Below are 9323 nucleotides of genomic sequence, written 5' to 3' on the forward strand. Positions count from 1 at the left end.
ATTATTATTATTATTATTATTATTATTATTATTATAGAGCACAAATTGTGCATTAATTAAAGAGAATCATTTAAACTTGTGCTTAAATTGCTTTTGTGCATTGCACATGTCTTCAGGCGTTGTTAAAACTTAAATTTATCTTTTAAATAACCTGGTTGTGTTTTAGATTTGTTCTTTCTACTATGAGTCTTGCTTTGTTTCCTTTTTTCTTACAATAAATATGTGTATTCAGGGGCAATTACCCTCCACGTTTTCTTTCTTCGCAGAATGCTTCGTTCCATTACCTCTCAGGGTTCCATGGCGCTTTCCAAATCCATTCTAACCTGTTGTTTACATTTTATAGTTTATCGCTTTGTTGGACCTGAAGTTTTCTTTTACAGTGGTTAAAATTCATAACGTTATTATTATTATTATTATTATTATTATTATTATTATTATTATTATTATTATTATTATTATTATTATTATTATTATTATTATTATTATTATTATTATTATTATTATTATTGTTTTCGAATGGGTCTACTATGGACCACGTTAAGCATCATTCATTTACGGTTCTTCCTCTTTCGATCGGCCCAGTACTTCTTCATCCTTTCGGCGTGGGCTTCTTTACGTTCTCGTGACCAGTTGTTGCCGGTCCGTTTTTTGCTACTTTGATCTTGGAATCCCTCAATTTTGTTGATGATTTTTCTGTATTCCTGTCTGTTGTATACTACCTGCTGTGATATATTATTTTCCTCCATATCCTCCTTGACCCCTTTAAGCCAGCTAGTTTGTGTCTTCCTGTTCTCCATGTATTCCAGAATTCGCTTGGCTGTTCTCTCTGGTGTCATTCTTTTAATGTGTCCGTAGAAGCAGAGTCTTCTCTTCTTGAAGGATGTTGTGATGTTTTCGGTCCTTTTGTATAGTTCCTCATTTGGTCGCAGTCTAAATTCTTGACCCACTTTTCTGGGCCCTAGTATCTTCCTCAAGATCTTCCTTTCTGTCTTTTCAATGTTTTCTAGTAAGCCCTTCCTGTTCAGTGGAATACATTCGATCGCATATAGACTTTCTGGTTTGATGACAGTGTTGTACTGTCTGATTTTTGCAGTGAATGAAACTGATTTTTTTATTGTAGACATTTCGACATATTATTATTATTATTATTATTATTATTATTATTATTATTATTATTATTATTATTATTATTATTATTATTATTATTATTATTATTATTATTTATGTAATCAAGCAGTTTAACCATTACCAACCATTATACGGTTTATTTAAAGCGTGCTACTAGAAACTTTACATAAATTGGTCCAGCCGTGTCCAATCGAACACTGCAACTTACTGCTCGCAGTCTAATCGCGAATGATGTCGTCTCGTATGCGAGATAATCTTTCAGGTGCATTTAATAGCGGTCAAATAATGTTTTCTGTGCTATAAGAGTGTGTTATAATGGTGCAACAAACTGCGAGTCTCCACTCCTCACGCCGACACGAGGTCACCTTGTGGACATAGAATGACATAATTCTCACCACTCCAGGTAGAACATTCTGTTTTTCATTCCGTCTATCTTATCCCTCAACCTCCTTAAGAGTGGTCGGGACAGAGATAAAGGAGTTACTCAAGTCACGTGGATGATAAAATGCTAGTTTGATATGGTTTGAATATTTCATCGAAAGCTACGACAAATTTCAGGATATCTTACCTGTGAAGCTTCGATTGCCTAGATTAGCAGAGATATGGAGCAAGTTAGAGAAGGTTCAAGATAGGCTAGAAATTATTGACCGTGATCCATCTAAACACAATACTGAACGAGCTAACTTCGAGACTAAATTTTATGCTGTAAATGTAACTGTACCGGTTGGTACACCTCTACGCCGCACATTTGAATTTTCCGCCTTAAAGTACTCCTTTACAGGAGAAACTCTGAACTTTAACAACTGTATCAACTCATAAGTTTGCTCAGAAGATGTCACTACCGTAAATTTTGTGATTACGAAGTTGTCAGTACTGTGTGAGTTCAACTTGTTTTGTCTTCTATTGATCAAGAAGAGTGGACATTCTCTGATAGATATCTCTACAAAAACCTGGTGCGAAGTGGAAGAACTTTATTTGAAGAAATTTTGTATTCATAAGTTTGTTCTTTACTAAATTTCGTTCTTTCATTTGTGGGTTGGCAATATAAATCTTTTCTTTCCGCCAGTTTTGAACTTAGCCAATCCAGAATTTCTGTAATTAATTTTTGACCAATCGTGTTTTTCCTCTTCGGTTTGGATTTGTAACTGTAAGCTACCCAATAAACGCCTGTGGGTGTGTCTTAATTATTCATGAAAGGTTTCGAATCTTCCCCGAGAGTATAAAAACTGCTGATTATCCTGTCTCTGGGCCACTCGAACTACATCTAGCCTAGTGTATGAAAGTGTAGCAGGGGGCGGGTAGCGCCTCTTGCTTCGGGCAGCAGCTCTTCACAAAGGCAATGGCCGTTTAACATCTTTATTTTCTTGCTAGCTCAGCAGTTTAACCCTCGGGGAAGGTCCGAAACCTTTTTATTATGTAACCTATCTCTTAAACATGTAAAATTTTGTAAATCTTCATTTAACTTTAACTGAAAATCGGGGATAGAGAGTATTTTACCCTCTCGAGCTCCCCTTCATTTTGAATTCGAGGTGACTACGCTTTCGTAACCGTTCTTCTACTCTTCCGTAACGTATTAAATTTATTCTGTATACGAGTCACCTCCATAGTTTGGGAATAGCCCCTGCTTCATCGGCCTAGTGCCTCTTAGGTTTTAAGAAGTTTTGTGTAGGAGTGCAGATTTACGCCTCCATTCAGTTTTGCATTTTGGGCCAATTACTTAACCTATTCTTTTTCAACGAAGGCCCAATAGGTTGGGTACAAGATACCCCTGTTTCATTGTAAGTTGTGCCTTGATGGCAATCTCTGGTATTACCTTTATAAGCTTGAAAAATTGAGAGCGGGTTAGCTCTTTTATTTGTGGTAAAAGTGCCTCAGAGAGGCTTGATATTCGAAGGTGGAAGCAAGTGCTCCATGTTATTAGGGGTTTTCTGCCCTTTGGTAAATATGTGTTTGGGAGCTGAGAGCTCGGAAAATGTAAAGTGAAGGCTTGAAGCCTAAGTTCTGTTATACCACCAAATCTTGTCGTTCCTAGACTTAAATTTTGTTACTGGTACCTTATTACTTGTTATTGGTTATAAAGTTGGAAATTCTATATCAAAACTGTCAAGTTTGGCTGTTTTGAAAATATAACCTTTAATGAAATTTTAATTCATTTCTCGGCTTTGTAGTTAGACCCATTCCGGCCCGCACCTTCTTTCACCTCTGCATTCCACGGGTAACCCCGTAACAGTAACAATGCAAAAAGCTATTGATGAATACGAAGAGAAAAATGCACAAATCCAGATTTCCGAGTCTGAAGTTCAGTCAACTTCCTATCATACAAACAGTAAGACATCATTGCCAGCCATTAAACTTCCTAACTTTGCTGGACAGTATGACTTTTGGACGGGATTATGTAACATGTTTAATACAATGATTCATAACAATTCATTATGTTTTAACACATTTTTAGCATCTATTATGTTAATAACTTTAACCCTTTTTTCACTGTAGATGGCTCAAACGTGTTGAAACTCCATCTAATGGTGGATATGTGTATGTATTGAATAGGAGGACATATTATATTTCCTTTGTAAAGTAATTATACACACACACACACACTATTGAACTGCTATCTTGAACAATACACTGCTGTGAAGAAGAAGATGAAGACTGTCACATTAGGATGTCAACTAATTGCCAACACAACAAAATCACAACATGAGTTCACACACTTGACTAACAACTTTCACTAGCAACTCAACTCAACTCAACTCCCAAGAGTATCTCTTTATAAAACTTGCCTGGGCAGGCTTCTAGAAAAGTATGACACAACATGTTTTCTCGTATTTTCTAGAGTCTCCAATAAACTATGTACATATGAATGGAACATTCCATAAATCTCTAGTGACAAATGTGCGTTGTTCTGGACTATTACACTGTGTTGCATAACAGCATAACATTACACAGGATTCATGCATCATATTTCAGGTAATAATAAATTAAATACTATTAATTACGTGTTCTTACATTAAGTAAACTCTTATTAGTATACATACAGCAAACGTTTCGTGACATAACCTCGCATGTTTTGTTACACAAGGCAGATAATACAACACACGAATAATACGACCCCGATTTATATCAAGTAAAGTCCGTGTATAACTATGTAAATAATAATAATAATAATAATAATAATAATAATAATAATAATAATAATAATAATAATAATACCTACTAAACAAGCTTGATCTTTTCACTATTTACCAATGGGTTTAGAGAATTCTTTCCAAGTTATACTAGTCCATTACACTTGCATCAATACCAAGACACATGGCTAGTGCATACCGTAGAGTCTTTTTTTCTATTCAAATAGTTATTTCATTTTTCCCATTAGGGGAGCGGGCCATCAGTCAACAAAGGGACTCTTTGGCCAATTACATTTACAAATATTTGTTTTTGAAATGTTTTTGATATGATTGTGTGCTAATAGCACATGTTTTACAAAAGTAAAAGAAAGACACAAATCTTTTTCTTTTGTAGAACATGTCATCAGAAATAAAAGTCCTTTTCTTGAAGTACTGAACACTACAAACTTATCAAAAGGACAGTAAACATTGTTTTTCTTGAAGTGAAAGAATATGGAATAAAATGATAAACAATTTCTAAATTTAAACATACAATCAATGACGTAGGTAATATCCATTTCTTGTCCAATTGAATAAGCCAAGTCATCATAACTTCTGAGGGAAAGGTCACACATACACTTAACACAGGTTTAGTCAGAGATGGTGGTGGTGCCGCCATTAATTCCACTAAATGTGTAAGGTTGCAGAGGAAAAATAACCAGAATAAGAACCTCACCCAGAGCTGGGCGATCTGCAGTGGTCCATAATTCCACTTTGCGTTTAGATTTATCTATGGGCTGAGGTCAAGTGTGGGAAGAGGTGTTGGTTGGTTTGTAAGAATGGCGGTGGCAAGAGGTGAAAGGCTAATTGCTTCTAAAGGTTCAGGTGAGCTGCAGAAACAGCATTCTGTAAACAGCGAAGATGAATAGAGTGCAGATGGGAAAGGATTGTTGGGAATGTAATAAAGGTTATTTATTACTTCAAGTCTAGTTTCTGGTCTGAGGTGATAAGCTAGTCGGATGGCGTGGCGATCATCAGCAAATTGATATAATCTAAGTGGAGGCATAGGTTGGAGAATATTGATACAAAACAAGATAGACAAAAGCAGATGTCTAGATTTTGGATAAAGGAGGCGGAGATCCAGGATAATGAGACATACATGACAACAGGTCAAACAAAGGCTTTGTATATGTTAATGATTTTTGTTGCTTTTAATCCCCAGGTTTGACCTAACAACAGCAGAGGAGGTGAAACCTCTGGGATTCCTTTTTGTGAATTTTGTCCAAATGTATGTTTCATTTTAAATTATTTTGAAAAGTGATGCCTAAGTAGGTAAGAGTGGTGCTTTCATTAACGTGTTGATTATTTAGGTTTGGGTAGATTTGGTTAGTAGGATGGCATCTACGTTTACGATGATGAAAAATTATAAATTGTCTTTAGCTTACATTGATTTTGATTTGCCAGAGATTCAGCCATTGTCCGAGCTCATTTAAGTAGGTTTGTAAACAGGATTGCACTGATCGGTTATTAGTTCGTAGAGCCCGTATTGCTGTGTCATCAGCAAATTGATATAATCTGAGTGGAGTTACAGGTTGGGGAATATTGATACAAAACAAGATATACAAAAGCAGTGACCATGGAGTAACTTGTGGTACTCCTGCTTTGATAGGAATGGTGTAGGATAATATATAATGGATATTGATTTGGGCTGTGTGAGAGTTTAAAAAGTTGGCTAGGAAATGGGTGATCGTCATAGGTATCGGGAGGTGACGAAGTTTAAATATCAGTCTTCCTATTCAGTACATACATGTCTCCACATTAGATGAAGTAATAATAGTCATACATGTTTCAACTTGTTTGAGCCATCTTCCCACAGCGAAAGTGCTACCCAAGATCCATAAAGCCGACATCCCCATCAGACCCGTTATCAGTTTCAGAAATAGTCCGACTTATGAAGTACCTCAGTTCATTCACAAATTCCTTAAATCACACTTTCATTTTCAAGCCAATACGTCAGTGAAAAACTCCATAGAATTTTGCAATAAAAATTAAGTACCGGTACTTTAATTTATCCAAACACCGCACACTTCATTCATTCATTCATTTGATATTACTAACATGTTTGCCTGCTGCCATTTCTTGATGGATACAGTACTTTTGTATCCATCTCTTGGCACAGGCCAGAGTAAAGTGTAGCTTTCACCTAAGTCCCAGTCTCATCCATGGCTGTGACAATATGGAAGCTGCTGGGGCATGGGTGGTGCTGAGTAATGGCATTCAGAGCACGACTAGTGCATCTATGTGTTATGAAATGTGTTGCTCATAGGGTCAGTCGTGCTGCAATATAGCACTTTCTGACCCAGTGAGGAAAGCAATGGCAAAAAACCTCGCTCCTCGTCTTGCCCAGTACGCCTCATTTTGGTGCTGCCACTGGTTTTTGCGGTTTCCTTATAACCGCATAAACTTTGGTGGTGCTATTTGAGGATCCAACCAGCCTCTGGGCTGATGACCTAACGGACGGACATGCTAATATGCCCGTTAACAACAACACCATACAATTGATTAAGAACAACCTTTCCAAATTTAGAAACTTAAGTATAGGCGAAATAGAAGAATTTATTCGGATTCTGAAATTTGAATAACAATTTCTTCACTTTCAATAATGTCATTTACCAAGAGAAGATTAGGCCGTTCGAGTGGACGGCTATTTAACAAGTAAGTTTAAAGTTTTCTTCACACTTATATTTTACTTATTAGCCCAAGCTTTTCATACAATCTCATTTTTCCAATGAATTTCATTGGCAGTTTCCACTATGTATCACATTCATTTTACCTGGCATTTGCTTTCTTCTCAAACATAGTTTCTCAATTTTTCGCTGCCCTCTTGACTGTTTAAAAACAAGGCAAACGCAGCTGAGCCAACATTAGACATGATCAGTGAGAACAGGTCCGCTAAATTTGAGAAGGTCAGGCCATTCGAGAGGGCAATTATTTAATAAAATTGAACTTCATTGGCGGTTTCCACTATGTCTCACATGCATTTTACCTGGCACTTGTTTTCTTCTCAAACATACTTTCTCAAGTTTTCGCTGCCCTCTTAACTATTTGTGATGGTGAATCAACGTACTGACCCACTGGCAAATGTCTGCTTACGGACTATCCAATCACGACTTAATTTATTTAGCTTATTCACCTAAATGCCCCAAGTACAGACCTAAATGAACTACATTCCGAGACCTAAAAAATATAAATAACGAAGCCCTATTAGAAGACGTTGCAAGCATACCTTGGCATATTGTTCATATTTTAGATAATATAGATGATAAAGTGGAGGAGCCTCCGTGGCTCAGACGGCAGCGCGTCTCACCGCTGGATACCGTGGTTCAAATTCCGGTCACTCCATGTGAGATTTGTGCTGGACAAAGCGGAGGCGGGACAGGTTTTTCTCCGGGTACTCTAGTTTTCCCTGTCATCTTTCATTCCAGCAACACTCTCCATTGTCATTTCATTGCATCTATCAGTCATTAATAATCACCTTGGGAGTGGCGACCCCATTGTAATACTAGCCTATATATGTTTCATTCATTACATCCCTGACCCGGTCTAAGACTGGAAAACAGGTTGTAGGTTTCAGATGATGAAGTGGAGTTCTTAAACACACAACTGCTAGCTCTTCTCAATAGATACGTGCCAAAACGCACTGCTCGCGTAACACGCCCTGCGGCTCCATGGGTGACTCAGGAAATACGAGACTTAATGACAGAGAGAGACAAAGCTATCAGAAAATTTAAAACTAGCCAAGTACCAAACAATTTTGACCTGTACAGGACCCTTCGTAACAGGACCACACAGACTGTAAGGAATGCTAAAATAAGACACTCACAGAACATTTTGCAAACCCGGAACACGACAACAATCTGGAAAACCGTTAAAAATGGGCATAGGTGGACATAAGATACATACTGCTGACATTAAACTACCACTGGATGATTTAAACCAATACTTTACTACAAGACCCGTTAACATTGACGGGACAACAAATGAACAGACGATTAACAAAATTCTACACAATGGCAATATTAACAATGGAGGAGAACAGTTGTATTTTTTCAGTGGAGCGGGGATACCACGAGGGGACCAGTCGCTGCTTCGGCCCGGCGGGCAGGTTTTAAATGAACGCACCGCCCATGCTCGAAACACCTCTTAGCTCTGTGACGAGAAACCCATGAAAATGATTGTTTCTCCACCACTCACCGTGGAGAGAGCGATTGAAAAATGAAAAAACCAACCCTGAACGGTGGATCACTCGGCTCGTGGGTCGATGAAGAACGCAGCAAATTGCGCGTCGACATGTGAACTGCAGGATACATGAACATCGACACTTCGAACGCACATTGCGGTCCATGGATTCCGTTCCCGGACCACGCCTGGCTGAGGGTCGGTTGCTAAAACTGGACGCGACATTGCGTTCGAAGGGTGGGAGCGTCGCGGTTCGTGCGGCCATGGCCGCCACCGCGTCTCCTGAAAAGAGCTTCACCCCGGTGGGGCTGGACCGGTCGACACCACCACTGAGAGTGCGTGAGACGGAGGGTTGGTCCGCGCAGCGTCTTAATCGGTAGTAGCGACGGGCGGTGTGTACAAAGGGCAGAGACATAATCAACGCTAGCTTATGACTCGCGCTTACTGGGAATTCCTCTTTCATGGGGAACAATTGCAAACCCCAATCCCTAGCACGAAGGAGGTTCAACGGGTTGCCCGGTCCTTTCGGACTAGGAGGACACGCTGATTCCTTCAGTGTAGCGCGCGTGCGGCCCAGAACATCTAAGGGCATCACAGACCTGTTATTGCTCAATCTCGTGCGACTAGAAGCCGCCTGTCCCTCTAAGAAGATGTGTTGTCGCCGGTAGACAACTGCGACAGGATGTGATGAGATTGTTCCACAGCTACTGTTAAAAACTCTAGACGTAATCCTGTCGGCTCTAACCCACATCCTCACCGATAACCGGTTTATTCCCTTCCCTTTGGAAATGTGCAATTGTTCGCCCACTCCCAAAGATCAACAATCCCGTGGAACCCAAAGACTTTCGA

At 38.9% G+C, this 9323-nt stretch overlaps 1 non-coding gene across 1 annotated transcript; it reads left to right on the forward strand.

Annotated features, from left to right (window-relative positions):
* Positions 1-8521: 8521 nt before the first annotated feature.
* Positions 8522-8676, forward strand: LOC136858898 (5.8S ribosomal RNA). Its single transcript, XR_010858679.1, has one exon. It is a non-coding gene; the product is annotated as a 5.8S ribosomal RNA (ribosomal RNA).
* Positions 8677-9323: the final 647 nt, after the last annotated feature.

Source organism: Anabrus simplex, chromosome 1 (genome assembly GCF_040414725.1).
Source record: "Anabrus simplex isolate iqAnaSimp1 chromosome 1, ASM4041472v1, whole genome shotgun sequence".
Lineage (NCBI taxonomy): Eukaryota > Metazoa > Arthropoda > Insecta > Orthoptera > Tettigoniidae > Anabrus > Anabrus simplex.